Here is a 15,821-nt window from a genome sequence, read left to right on the forward strand (position 1 = left end):
CTAAGAAGGTAATGAGGTGATGGTCGGACCATAGTTGTGGTATATTATCTGTAATAATAATGTTACAGTTTGAGTCAGCCACCAATCCAAAGTTCTACCTTTGATGTGGGTGGGGGATAGGACTTTTTGTGAGAGTCCATGATCTTTGAGAAGTGCAGCTATAGCTTGGGTGTGTTTGTTTCCAGCCTCATTGAAGTCGAGGTTAAATTCCCCCAATAGCAAGGATTGTGAGTGGTATTTGGTGTTGCTAGCTATGATATATCTGTAAGGTCCTCCTCAAAGGTTCCTAGTGGGCCAGGAGGTCTGTGTATCAGGTGGATCATTAAAGTGCGATTGTTACATAGGGGAGGTTTAGCCGTGAGAACTTCGCATGAGGGGCATGTAGTTGGAGTGGCAAGTCTAATGGAGAGGCTAGTTTTAGCGATAAAGGCTAGGCCGCCACCGCGAGAGTTAGGCCTATCCACTCTGAGAATCTGGTAGCCCTCGGGTATTGCTATCATGAGGGCAGGACCTGCTGCATCATGGAGCCAAGTTTCAGTTACAGCTAGTAGGTCTAGATTCTCATTGTGTAATGTGTCTGCAATTTCAGAGGCATGAGCTACTAGGGATCTGGCGTTAAGTGCTCCCGATAGGGATAGTGTGCCTTTATTTGTGGGGTGTGGGAGAGGTTTGGTTTCAGGTTTATTGGGGCTAGCAAGGTTTTTTTCTACTATATTGGACGCAATCCGGTTATTAGGAGTGGTTAACACTGTGCGGTTGTTGGTATTTTTAGAATCATAGAGCCGGGATAGTCTAGATCTAAGTCTCATATTTCTATCCAGAGGAGGGCGCGTTAGGAGGGTGGCTAGAGCCATAGTGACTAGGAGGCTAAGTGTGAATACTAGAGGTAGGGTTCTCAGGTTGTCGAGCATGTTCAGGGCTATGCCGTGGGATCTCAAATGGTGTTTAGGGTCAGGTGAGATTCACTTAGTAGGCTAGTAACCGGTTTAGTGTTGATTGTACAACAATTGCACTAGTGGGTTAGGTAGGCAAAAAAAGTTGCACAAGCAGCCTAATATCAAATGCACAGGTAGGCCAGTATCAATTGCACAGGTAGGCTAATATCAAATGCACAGGTAGGCTAATATCAAATGCACAGGTAGGCCAGTATCAATTGCACAGGTAGGCTAATATCAAATGCACAGGTAGTCTAATATCAAATGCACAGGTAGGCCAGTATCAATTGCACAGATAGGCTAATATCAATTGCACAGGTAGGCTAATATCAAATGCACAGGTAGGCCAATATCAAATGCACAGGTAGGCCAGTATCAAATGCATAAGTAGGCCACTATCAATTGCACAGGTAGGCTAATATCAATTGCACAGGTAGGCTAATATCAATTACACATGTAGGCTAATATCAAATGCACAGGTAGGCCAGTATCAATTGCACAGGTAGGCTTATATCAATTGCACAGGTAGGCTAATATCAAATGCACAGGTAGGCTAATATCAAATGCACAGGTAGACTAATATCAATTGCACAGGTAGACTAATATCAATTACCTTATGTGTGCTAGCAAGCGGATTGGAAGTGTGGCGTAGTAGTGCATATAATCAAGTCTTGGGCGGTTGCATGCGGCAGTTGTGTGAAACAGTTGCACGTATAACCCATAATAGGTTAAGGGGTGACTGTGTGGACTATCTGCTCGTGCAGGTGAGTGTATATAGTTATAAGAAGTGTTCACTTGGGATCCTTAAAGTTTAGGATTGCGATGCTGCCCGGATGTTTGGGCAGGTGGAGGAGTATGCAGCTCATCGTTAGTATCCACCCGTGATTGCAATAGATTAGATGGAGTCCATATCGTGGGACCAGATCACTGACGTGCGGGCATGAAAGAGTATATATGTGGGGCCAATAGATATAGCAGGAATGAGATGCAAGATTGGATCATACCTTAAACTGGCGCCGACAATAGAGACGGTGCGCATTCAAGCGCATAACAGGCGCAGAACAGGGCCTTTTCCCCACGGGCCTTATCCAGTGAGGGCCGGCTTCCGCCTCACCGACGGATGATGTGCTGATAATATTACGGGCGTCTCCTGGCAACGGACGACGCTCAGGAGGCGGCGGCCATCTTAGAAGCAGGCCGAAGAACGATATCTGTGCAGGCCAAGCGAACAGCTGATTTCACGGGCTGTTTTGCATGCGGGCCTCGGATCACGTCGGGCGAAGAGCAGCAATAGACTATAGAGTCGGATAGTGTTCAGGGGTTAGTGGGGGGCTCCAGGCAGAAGGCTGATTGCAGCTGGAGCGCAGTGGCTGCCCTTGTGCCGGAGCACAAGGTGGGATGCTGGGCTCCTGCCCACTACGATGCAGCATGATGTATGGAGGAGGGGGCGCAGAACAGGGCCTTTTTTATCCAGTGAGTGCCGGCTTCCACCTTGCCGGCGGATGCTGTGCTGATAGTATTACAGGCGTCTCCTGGCAACAGATGATGCTCAGGAGGCGGCAGCCATCTTAGAAGCAGGCCGAAGAACGGTATCTGTTCAGGCTAAGCGAACAGCTGATTTCACGGGCTGTTTTGCATGCGGGCCTCAGATCACGTCGGGTGAAGAGCAGCAATAGACTGTAGAGTCGGATGGTGTTCAGGGGGTTGTGGGGGGCTCCAGGCAGAAGGCTGATTGCAGCTGGAGCGCAGTGGCTGCCCTGGTGCCGGAGCACGAGGTGGGATGCTGGGCCCCTGCCCACTCCGATGCAGCACTATGTCTTGTATGTAAAGTAGTCTTGTATGTGTCTACCTGCTATTTTGGCAGCCTCTCTGGGTGTGGGTCTGCAAACAAAGAAGGGGAGGTTGAGATGAAATTGGTTTAGAGGGGAAGACAGACGCACATTTTTAGGTATTGATGCAAGTAGGCCAGACGTACTGAAATCAGGGTGCTGGTATGATTCAACATGGTATGTGGCAGGGACACTTGGGTCACACACCCAGAGGGACAAGGCCAAGATGAAGCGACAGAAAGTCAGTGCTTCAAGACCAGGTCGGCCACTGGTGTGCATGTGAGCACTAGCATTGCTCAATGAAGGGTAAAGTGGTCGCTGCCCTGTGCGAGGTGGACTGTGTGAGTTTTGTAAGCGGCTAAGAGATGGAAAGGAAAGTAGGTTAATTGAGGGTAAGAGAGGGAATTGAGATTGATGACGGCTCTGGTAATAGGAGTTTAAATGCTGGACAGAATTGTTTGAGGTCCAGTCGGTTGTTGATCTACTCTGACAATATTGTTGTGCTGTTGTTCATTAGGATGCAGAATTCTTACTGTTCTGAATTCTATTCTGTGGGAAGGGCAAGGCAGACCAAACCGATTGAGTGCAATCTCCCGTGTTTTTTGACTGGGGAGTTGTGCACTGGGCTTCGTCCATGTAGGCGGGAGAAATTGGAGAGAGCCCCATTTTTTGATCCTGTTTGAATTAACCATTCATCTTCTAAAAGGCTAGAAGACTAGTGACACACAAACAAAACAATGAATATTAACCATACACATGTTTTATATTGACTTCACCCCAAGCACAGCAGCACAGGGCCCTCGACACCCCAATGACACACGCTATAAAAAAGAAGTGCATGCTCAAAAGTGTCAAGTTGGCATTTTATTATTTTTGGAGTTCTGCACTCTCTGCAGTGCATGGCCCTGCATTGGGAAGAGCGCAAGCCACCTCCTTGTCCCTGCTGCCTATTTGTAACAATCACTGTATCCCGCGTGGCCATTCCTTCACTGTTAAAATTTCACCATTTTGACCTAACATGTACAAAAAGCTCCCTTGAAATCAACCAAGCTCATCTTGTTTCAAACTTTTCTGTAACATTTGTAATTTGTGATGATTAGAAAAACTCTTTTAAATAAAAAGAAAACAGTTTCATTTCATCAAGGATTTTGGCATTAATGCTTGTTTAATTAAATTAGCATTTTTGATTAGCACATGGAAGGAGGCTTATTCTATGCTGAATGAGCAAATCCTGGTGTTTTTCCCCGGGATTCGCTGCTCATTAAACTCTTCATTGTTAACCCTTTAACTACTAAGGGTGCCCCATATTCCAAAATGCAAAACCTCTTCAAATTTTCTAAACCGTCCAATCAAAGCTCACACGCCCTTTTTTACCATAAGAAACTGGGGAAGGTGGGAATTGCAATAACGGTACTCAAAGCTTTTTGGTGTTGGTTGCCAAAAAAGATGCAACATTGTATGACAAGTGTTTATTTGATTTGAAACGTGCAATACATTAAATCTGTGATTTTTGTAGCAACTATCAATGAATGTCCAACATTTCTATGATAAATGTATATTGATGCTAGACAAAAATTATGAAAAATCCATTAGTATCATTTTAGAGAGATACCATTTTGGCAAGAGCAAAAAACAAGAAACAGATTCTGTAGGACAATACATCATTGCCTTGAGAGGTTTAGCTACTACTTGTGAGTTTGGTATTACATTCAATGAGCGGCTCCAAAATCAGTCTATGTTGGAGTGTGCTGATGGCAAGGTGCAAGAAGCCTTGCAGTCTGAAATCAATACTCCCCTTGAGGAAGTACTTAGAGTTGCGGAGGAGGTAGAACACACTCATAAATGTGTCAGAGAATTAGAGAAAAGAACAGAGGTTAAGCTCAAGAAAAGTGAGTATACACAGGTCATGGAGGCCCTGGCCATACAAGGCAAAAAGCTAGATAAGAAGAAATCTGCCCAAAAAAAGAAAGGGCCCAGATTTAAAGGAAATAAATATGCTGAAGACAGGAAAAGATGTGGTAGTGTATATCATTTTGTCAATAGTGACAAATGTCTTGGTGTCAAACCTCTCTGTAAGAAATACAATAGGAACGGTCATTTTACAAACATTTTCAGGACAAAGAAGGAAAATGTAGAGTGTGTTGACGATCTGTGTGATGATTCAGAGGAGTGTGCTTATGTTGTAGAAGAAAAAAAGATTGGCAATGTTATTGATGAAGATATACGGAAAACCCATGTCTATTGTTAAGATGCATTTTGTATACTTCGAGATGGTAATAGATTCAGGTGCAAAATACACTTTAATGTCGAAGAAAATTCTAGCTAGTAAGATGACCAAGAATTTTCAACTCAATGCGGTGGAGTTCAAACCAGTGCCATGTGGGGGAAAACTGATTGAAATTCTAGGTTGGTTCCACCTGTAAGAAATCCCAAACTGGCACACTAAAACACTATTCAGTAATATCTCCAAACAATACAAAATGCCCATTCTGTCAGCAAAATCTGCAGCCTATAGCACCAGGATCTCCAACGCCAAGTCCAACACCCAAGAAAGCCTTGAAATACTCAGAACTAGAAAACCTGTCTGCCCCCCTGAACCCCATTAACCAAGGATGCAACTTGGTGCACTAACGTCCAAAAGCCATGCTAGGTAAACTTAAATCCTTGCATCTGAAAATTGACCAAAAACAAGGTAATATCAAAGCGTCTAACATCCCTCTCCTCATACCGCATGACTCTACTAATCTCAGCACCACAGATTTCCACTTCAGAGAAGTCACGGAACTAGACGAGTCCAACATCCTCCACAGCCTTAAACCATCCAGGTGCAAAGGTGATGTTTGCCCAGCCACCATCATTAAGGACTGCACACAAGCCCTAGTCTCTTTTATCACTAGGTTCATAGATGCCTCCTTTGCCTCGAACATTGTCCCATCGAGCCTTAAAGAAACCTGGTTCCTCCCCTACTAACAAAGCCCACTCTCGATTGAGCAGATCCCAACAACTATCGTCCAAAAACCTACAGTCCCTTTGCTCCTAAATATCCTTGACAGGACTGCATACAAACACATAGAACACTTCCTGGAAACAAACCACATTTTAGGAATGCGCCAATCTGATTTCCGTCCAGCGCAAAGCACTGAATCAGCCCTGCTGGATTTAAAAAAAACTAGCTTGATGACATTTAAGATGAGGGAAAACCAGTCCTTCTCCTCCCCCTTGACCTCTCAGTGACCTTCGACCTGATCAATCATCAAATACTATGTCACCACCATAAAGCCTCTGCCAACTGTTCCCCGGAAGCTACGACCTGGGTCACCTCCTTCCTTGAAGGTAGATCAACGAGAGTGTTCACAGACTCATCTAGCACCCCTGCAGCACCCATCCTCTGTGGTGACCCACAAGGTTCTTATGTTTCTCCCACCTTATACAATGTATTTACTAAACCTGTCTTCGACCTTTTGAACTCCATCGGCATATAGTATACCAACTATGCCGATGACACCCAAATTCTCCTTCCCCTGTCAGACAACTACGACGATGACAGTACTATCCTCAATAAAACCTACCTGACAATTCAGGCCTAGTTGGTCATTATCAATCTCTGCTTGAACGACAACAAGACAGAGCTCCTGTTGGTTGACTCCCCAGCAGTGTTAAAGAAGCTTAATGTCCAGTACACCGCCTTCATTATTGACAGTTTACATATCACTTTCTCCAACTCAGTAAAAACTCTAGGTGTCCACTTGGATGCCACCCTCTCACTAACAAGGCACGTGAACACTATAGCCTCCTCGGCCGTGTACACAACCAAATTGATTAACGCTGCCAGACAACTTTTCACACCAGCTAGTTGCCTCATGATTGCTCGAGCCATAATCGGATCCAGGCTCGATAACTGCAACACCCTCAATGCCGATACCTCAAAGCAGAACATTAATAAGTTGCAGGTGATCCAAAACAATGGTTTACGCTCTGCCCTCAGCATTCACAAATGAGAGCATATCTCGAGTACAAGAAAGGAGGGTCACTGGCACCTGATTAGGGAAAATATAATCTTCAAAACCTTCTCCATCACACACAGATGTCTGTCCCTCTCAGCACCGGTCTACCTATCCCAAAGAATTGCCAGAGTTAACTCCACCAGAACTGTAAGGTGAGCCCATTCACACCGCCTCACCCAACCAAGATTCAAGCGGGCTAGAGGAAGAAGCTCCAGCTTCCCTAATGTGGCTACAAATTACTGGAACTCTCTCCCACCTGTCCTAAGAGCGAAGGACTCATATTGGGCCTTCCGTAAAGCACTGAAAAACATGGTTGCTTGTATAACACTGTTGTCCATGAGAACTTTATGAGCCACATGTATGTATCACTGCATATAAATGCACAGTAATATAAATGTGAGTCCCCCTGTATAACACATATAACTGGTCTTGCAATAGCACCTTGATGCCCTTGGGCTTAAACGCTTACAAATTTAAAACAATTAATAAATTCAAGGAAGGAAAGATGTATGTCTCAGATAAAGGTAGTCTTCCGTTATTGAGATGGTCTCATCAAAGGAGATTAAAGATAAAGTTAGACATCAATCCTGGAGAGGCTTATTATGTAGTGGATAGAGTGAATGGTGATAGATTCCCAAGTAGTGTGCCATTAAATATTGAAACCCATGAAGTGTTCAACGAGAAATTTAACTGTTTTAAATGGTATATGCACAGGATTAGATTGAAATTGGATTCCCTTCCTGTGGTGCAGAAGGCTCAATCATTTTCCATAAATCTCAGATCATAAATTAAGGAAGGACTTGAAGAAATGGAGAAGAATTGAGTTATTGAGAGGACAGATTCAGCTGAATGGGGTTCTCCCCTTGTAATTGTCCACAAGCCTAATGGAAAACTATGACTCAATTGTGTTGTGGAGGAGAGCTTTGATTTCTGCGCTTAAACAGGTCTGTGCAATTAACTGTGGACTGCTGGTCTAAGACAGTGCCCTAATGAGGTATAGCCATACCTGAGAGGTAACGATAAGAGTGGGTTTAGACTTCTGCTTTGCACACATCCTAATAAATCAGTTTCAGTCATAAATTGATTGAGATGTATATAAAACAAGACTTAGATGATTGGTAATCATTTCTCTCGTTTCTTTCAATTGGGTTCTTGTACAAAGTGCTAGTTAGCACTTGCCCATTCTGCTGACACGTGTTTCGACCAACACTTTGTCTTTCTTTAGGATGGGCTTAGATTACTATTATAAAGATAAGCAACTGTTGTGTTAATACATCACACATTATATATACATACCAAAAAACAAAATTGTTGTGGAACAAAGAAAGTGGGTCATGTACATACATTTAATAAAGAAAACAGAGCATTGAAGAAGGTGGGGATGGGAGAGATTAATAAGGGCTGACTGTAAAAATAAAAAGAAGATAAAAATACAGTAATCATAACATTAGATTGAATAAGTTGAGTTTAATATTGAAATTACATTAACGTGATACAGTACAATAATATATCAATGATTAGATTCATGTTTTTATCTCATTCCATAGTATGTCGGGGGCCTCGATTGTATTCTACATCATGCTTAATATTATTACAATTGTGCGTCCCATAACTATCTACTATTATGACATATTATTTGTATCTATTATTTTACACTCATCTCTTAGAGTGTTAAACTGCAGATTGAACATGATTTCACTTGTTATTTTGGTGACATTTGAAGGCCCCTGCACGCTCACACCAAAAGAAATACAACCCGCTAGGGAAATTGGCCTAAGACACTGCTTGCAATGATAACAAGTTTTTATTGCTACAAAATAGGAGTGCACCAGCAAAGAGCTCTGCTGCTGTGATGAAAAGGAGAGTGGGGGCTAGCCATTTGGCTGCCGGAGCATGTAGGCTCTATGTGCGGGCTGCTACAGCCAAAGGACTGCATTTCTCATGAGCACCATGGGTGGTTGGAACGCACGCAATTCCTAGAAAGCCCCTCCACAGCCCGTGCTGCGTGTTTGTGATTTTGGAATCTGCAAGCACGGGCCGGGGAGAGCGGGCGAGAAGCTGGTCGATGATAGGATGGTGAGTGGTGCATTTCCTTGTGGTGCGCTAGGCAGCACCACCCGGACCGTGGGTTATCTCGCTTCAAGGCATGATCTTCAGAGCCTGGGGCGGAGGCTGTCGTCCCTCACCCCCAGACCTCAGTTAACATTTTACTTTTTTATTTTGCAATGTAAACACATAAAACATAATAACCAGTTAAGTATTCAGCATTGAAATACAACAAAGGTATATCATACAACTGGATTACAACAATAAAGTATTAGCCAGAACTTAAAAAAGAACTTAACTAATTAAGTCATAAGAAAGAAGAGAAAGACAGAAGGAAAAGAAAAGAAAAAAGAAAGTCAGTAAAGGGTTACAAATAGTGAATTCAAACAATTCCAACAATCAGATGCAGCAACTATTGGAAGCAACACACACTAACATGGATATTACATCCATAGCAAATACAGGAAAAAAAAGAGTTTTATGAGTTACAAGACCAAGTACAGGAATGTTTAAGCTTAACTCACGCATCAACCATACACATCAAGGAATCTTCCCCATATGTTCCAAAACTTATCAATGTCCCCCATTTGTTTGTGGATAACCTTCTCGTAGGTGGATACCGTGAGCAGCTCTTCTACCCAGTCATCGATACAAAAAGAGCTGCTTGATTTCCAGGATCTTAAAATAATTTCCTTAGCGACCATGCATGCCCAAAGTATCCAGATCTTCTCATTGAACTAGATTTCCTCCATCAGACACACATCTCCTAAAATCATCAGAGAGGCATTTATAGGGACTGTACATCCCAGAACAAAACCTAATCTCTCACAGACACCCTCCCAAAACAAAGTAGTCTTTGGGCAGAACCAAATCAAATGACAGAGGGTGCCTCTAGCGTTTTTACATTTCCAGCAAAGTTCGTTCTCCAGAAGGTGTCTTTTGAATAACCTAACAGGCGTCCAGTAAGATCTAAAAAGTAGCTTTGTCTGCGAGGCTCTAAGGCCGCAGTTCATACTCATTATGTGTGTATTTCCACAGCACCTTTCCCAGCATTTCAGACTGATATCTCCCCCCAGCTCTTCAGCCCATATCGCTAGCAGTCTCAACTCTCCTTTACGCCAAGCCTTTAAGATTCCATACATTGTAGCTGCAGTGTGAGATGCACTTTTACAGGTCTCCAGAGTTGAGCAGGCCACATACAGCTGAGACACATCCAAAGTTGTCGTAATAATGTTCTTCAATCTTCTGTATTCTACAAATGTGCAACCAGTCATGTCATATGGCTGACTTAATTGTGCATATGAAATCCATTTGCCATCTATAATCAAATCTTTAAGGTATTTAATACCTGTTAAAAACCATTCTGGCCAAAATAGGGCCTTTCCTAAAGATTTCAGAGCCAGGTTAAGCCAGATGGAGGCATCAGGGAACAGGTAAGGGTCCATACTCATGCGTTTAGAAATGTCATGCCAACATTCTTGCAATAATGCAGAAAGTGGGTTAATTCCTTTAGATGTTCTCTTCTTGGTTGTCAATAAAGCTTTTGGATCTAACTGCAACACAGCACTACCCTCCCACACCAAATATTGTGCTTGTTCCACATCTGTTTGGTGTTCATAGTATTTCTTGGTGAAATCGAGGGGGAGTAACACGGTCAGAGTTTGAACTTTGGGCCAACAAAGCTGTGGATAGGAACGTTTCATCTAGCATAGGAAACGTTCCTTTGGGTGCACTGTATAGGCACATGAACGCTTTGGGTAGCGTATGCTCAAGGACATGGGCTACGAACGTGCAATGTTTGATTGTTTGTTGCAGCTCCTTAGCACTGCATTAGTGCACCAGTAAGGCCAGAGAATGAGGCGGCAGTAGGGTATTGCATATTGAAGTCATTCCTTGCTCAACGCTATGTTCAGTCATGTGTTCAGCAAAACACTCATGTGCTAAATGATTACGCTAGTGTCCTGTACCTGTGTTTTTTATTTTTTTATTTTTTTATTTCATTTTTTAGCCCGAAGGCATCAGGGCGCATTACATAAAGATGAGGACATCCATATGACGGGACAACATAAGCTGGTAGTTCTAAGTATCAGTGGATAGGAGAATAAGGGTCAGGAATCGAGTACCATTATTTAAAGAGAAGAGTTTTAAGTTTCTTTCTGAAACTAAGGTAGTTTGATCCTGCTCTCAAGTTAACGGGCAGCTCATTCCACCTAGTGATTGCTTTGGAGGAAAAAGATCTGACCATTGCGTTGACTCTTTTTGATGAAGTGAAGTGTAGGAGTCCTTTGTCCCTAGATCTAAGGGTACTGTTTGGCTCATACCAAGTGAATTGCTTCTTTAGGTATGAGAGGGCATCACCAAACAGGCAGCGTTGGACTAGCATCACTGATTTAAAAATGATGCAGTCCTCTAAAGCCAGCCAGTGTAGATTTCTCCTGTCGCCTGTGATATGCTCTCTCTTGAATTTACCTGTGATAGTTCTTATGGCATTGTTTTGGATAATCTGGCACTGTTTGATAACATTTGCCAGTGGCACCTAGTATCAATGAGTTCCCGTAATTGAGTCGTGAGAGTATGGTGGCTCTAGCAATGTTTGCACTATTCTGTTGACTCAGCAATTGATTAATACGTCTCAAGAGTTTTTGGTGGCATTGGCAGTTACGTTTAAGATACGCAACTTGGGCTTCCGCTCTCAGTGGCGCTTGCAAATAAACACCAAGAGTGTCAACTTTTTCTGACACTTTGATTGCTGAATCTTTGATCGTAAAGGAGGAATAGGCAGTGTCGACATTACTTTTGGCACAAGAGGAGCCGAATGTCATTAGCTCAGTTTTAGTGCCATTGAGGCACTTCCGATTTGTTTTCATCCATATTTCGATGGAATTGCATATGGCTGACTCTTATTGCTGTCCCTGGTGTAATTGCCACTTAACTCAATGATTAGTTGAGTATCGTCTGTGAAATATGTAAAGAAAACACCCATGTTTGTCAGTAGGTTAAATAGGCAGCATAGATACAGGTTAAAAAGTAGCGGGGAAAAACTGGCACCTTGTGGTACGCCACAGTCTACTGGACTAGATGAAGAAGCGTGGTTGCCCCAGATGGTCTTAGAACATCTGTCTTCAAGGAAAGAGGCTACCCAATCGATGGCACCCTTTGAGCAGTTTCCTGATGTATCCAGGGCCTCTCGGAGCTTCCGATGATCTTATAAATCTAAAGCTGCCGAGAGGTCCAAGAGAACCAGTAGGCCCGCTTTACCTTCATCCAGGATGCTTAGCACCTGGGACGGAAGGCCCAATAATGTGGATTCTGTTCCGTGAGATCTTCTGAAACCAGATTTTTGTGGGTGGAGGAGGTTGTTATTGTCAACATAATCCTGAAGTTGGCATGTGGCAACTTTGTCCAGTATTTTTAAAAGGAAATTACAATTTGTAATTGGCTGGAGATTTGAGGGATACTGTTGGTTAAGGCCTGGTTTGTTTTTTGGCCAGGGGTGTGACCGTGACGGTTTTAATTGCCACTGGAACTTTACGGTCCCTGAATGATGTATTAACCATTCTGCAGAGGTATGGTCAGAATGTCTCCATTTTGTCTAATAGCTTAGAGGGCAGTACATTCTCTGGGCAGGAGGTACAATTAATGGTAGAGAGCACTTTCTTCATGTTCAACAGAGATATGGGTGAACTGAAACTTCAGTCTCCGTAATTGTGGAATTTCTTCCGTTGTTAGAGGAGGACAAGATGAGTCTTCGATTTTGGATCTTGTTATTGTTTATCAGGATTTTAAGATTTTGTTCATGTATCTGTGCTCATGTAATTGCTTGTCCAGGTTTTCCATGTGCTATGTGCTTGTCAGTTGAATACCAGCTATCTTATGATTTACTGTATATTTGCTTTTCCATGTGAGCATAGCCCTAACCAAGAAGGAGTGTGCTCAGGTTTTGTCAAGAGAGTGAATCCAGGAAGAGGTCAGGCGTAGCAGGATGCTACTAGTGTTTTCATGATATATGTTGTGCGTGCCTTTCCTTACTTCACCACTACCCATCCTTTACGCAAGATCCTTACCCTCATTCCGGTTACCCTAAAACACCCCCTTCCCTATCCAGAACTTCTCTCTAACCATCTTCCCCCATTGGCTGCCTCAAGGTAACCTGTTATCCAGAATCAGGAGCCTGTGCCAACCAAGGTGGGAGGGGTCAACTGCATTTGGCTTCTGTGGTCAAGACGGAGTTGTGAGATACTCCAGGGGTGTGACAGCTGCCGCTGAACGCTGTGGCAAATTGGGGGTGCGCAGTAAGCTAAAAGAACACCTGGAGTCATCAGTGTCATCATTTACATACAGTGAAAACTCACGTGGCTGGTTGGCGAGACCCTGTACATGGGCAGCACAATCCATAGCAGATTTTAGGCCATTGGTCCCAGCCTTCTCTCCGTCTTTGACCACGTGGTCGCTGCTGGTCATCCGCAATAGAACAGGGCCTAAAAAGCAATGAGTTACTTTTGAAAACAATGCTACTTTATCATTGTAACAGTGCACCTGGCAAACACAGATATGGGCCCTGGGGCAGAGCTGAGGTCAAACCAACTCGCATACTTCACTACTTCTCAGACAGGCCAGCAAGCTTCCAAGGCCTTCCACCCTCGCTTTGAGCTACAATTTCATCCCTCCCAGCAATCTTGGAGAACAAATCACATCACCCAAATGTGAAGGCAAGATAGCCTTGCTTTCTGATCTTTTGATCAGTCGTGGGTCTAACAGTTTTATGGTAGGTGGTCTGGGCCTGGCTGGCACGGTGGTATGTTGAGGGTCTTGGGATCAAGGCATAATACTGGGCTGTAACACTGGTGAGCGGGTGTTGGAGCTGAGGGGCCATGCTATCTGTCTCGTGGGATGGTAACGGCCAAGAGGAGATCTGCCCATTTCTTGTGACCTTGCAAAGCACATTCTTCCCAGGGCGCAAAGGCATACAGCCTCTAAGACAATTAAAGGTTTATAACTTCCTGGAGCTCACTTGTGGAGTGGGTTATCTCTGTGCTAATAAAGCAAGCCAATACTAAAAAGTTTGGTGCTTTTGCTGCGCTTGGGCATGCATTCCGAAATGGCTGCCAATAACTAAGAAGGTGTTTACACTTGCCTCTACCATTTAGCTCCTAATGCAAGCACTAACGCGATTGTGCACTCTCCTGCATGCACACCCCCTAACCACTGCTCTTTCAAAGTACGGTCTATCGTTGTTCTCTCATTCGGAATCGCCGAGGGGGTGGGAAGACCCTCTCTCCTTCCCAACACATTTCCCCCCAAATGATTTCTATGAGTAATGACCTGATATAACTCAGGAGCAAATAGCTATACTTTATTACTATTAGTAAGACTAAAACAAGTATAATGAATAGAAATATAGATATTTTACATAATAAGTTTAAATGCATAATATGTAATTAGGCAATAATGAATCATAATTTATTGGGCTGAGCAGTATACATAGCCGGATTTATGTACCTGTCTCATCATTCCTCACTTACTATTGTAATTTTCTCATTAGGGGTCACTATACCAACAACGCATCAACCAAGTTATCTTGAGACTTAGCATTTTTTATCATCGTAGAAAAGAAAGTTAGACATATGCTAACATACGCTTCTGCTCTTAATAATATCAACAAACCGATCAAGCACATCGCTATTTCTTACAGTTCGGTACTGGCAAGGGGCAATGTACAGTGAAAATCATGATTGCTAACCGAATCTTGACAGGCAGCAATATAACTGAACTGCAAACATGGAACCGTGAGTTGTACATAATATTCCCCTTAATAAGATTGTAGAATAATATCAAGCATCATGGTATTCATGTATAGTTCAGGATCAGCAACAGACAATACGCAATAAGTATTGTGAATCTCCGCCAATTTAATAAATCTTAGGATTCGCTGGTGGCCACATAATAACATCATCATGAATGATTGCTAATACACCTCACAGAAAGAGAGGCAACATTATTAACAAACCTTAAACGTGGCATTGTGCTCTGTGCATCATGCACTCTTTAATTAGATCAGTTATCATCAGTAACACATCGCCAAGTATATATGGCATGGGACTGGCAGTAGGCCATTTATACTAAATAATGTGATTGTTTATCAAATTGTAAACCACAATTATTAAATAGACATTGTACCAAACATATAGGCGTTACCGAGTTAATAATCAGTATCCTTACAATTACTGTTATCTAATGTACTGTTTCCGTACACAATGAGGGTGAATGGTCAGTACAGCTAACCACTAGTTACGTGGATAATGAATAGACGATACAAGAACAAACACAAGGCAAAACATGTGACATTGGGCTTTAAGCACATCACGTGACGTGACATAACAATGTAAATAAACATTCAAAATGGCACCAGCGATCCAGACCACGTGGAGCGCCTTAGCAGTCCCCCGGTAATACAGGGACTCATCGAATGTCTAAACCAGACTCCAAAGGTAACGTGCACATAATGAAATGAGCAAAGATTAATTAATTTGTTGGTGGAGCAGTGGGAACCTGATACATTATGATATTCTTGTAGGAGATGTTTACCAAGATTCAAACATGCAAAATATCAAACGATAAACAGATGGCTAAGAGGTGAGAACGTTATCTCTATAATTTAGCAGGATACCAACACCACGGTGAAAAGATATTTAATCTTTGGTGGCAACTTTTTTGATAGACACAATTGCTTATCATGGCACAATGATCACAAAGGGCAACAAGACATGCAATATAAGCTGCAATTTTATACTCTAAGAGATATGGTGTAAAAATAAATAGTACATACAAATAATATGTTTATGGGAAGCACAATTATAATAATATTAAAACATGATGCAGGATACAATTGAGGCCCCCAACATACTATGAAATGAAATAAAAAACATTAATCTAATCACTATATATTATTGGACTGTATCTCGTTAACGTAATTAGAATAGTACGCTCAATGTATTCAATCTAAAATG

This window comes from Ambystoma mexicanum, chromosome 8 (genome assembly GCF_040938575.1).
Source record: "Ambystoma mexicanum isolate Mex_15411 chromosome 8, UKY_AmexF1_1, whole genome shotgun sequence".
Taxonomy (NCBI): domain Eukaryota; kingdom Metazoa; phylum Chordata; class Amphibia; order Caudata; family Ambystomatidae; genus Ambystoma; species Ambystoma mexicanum.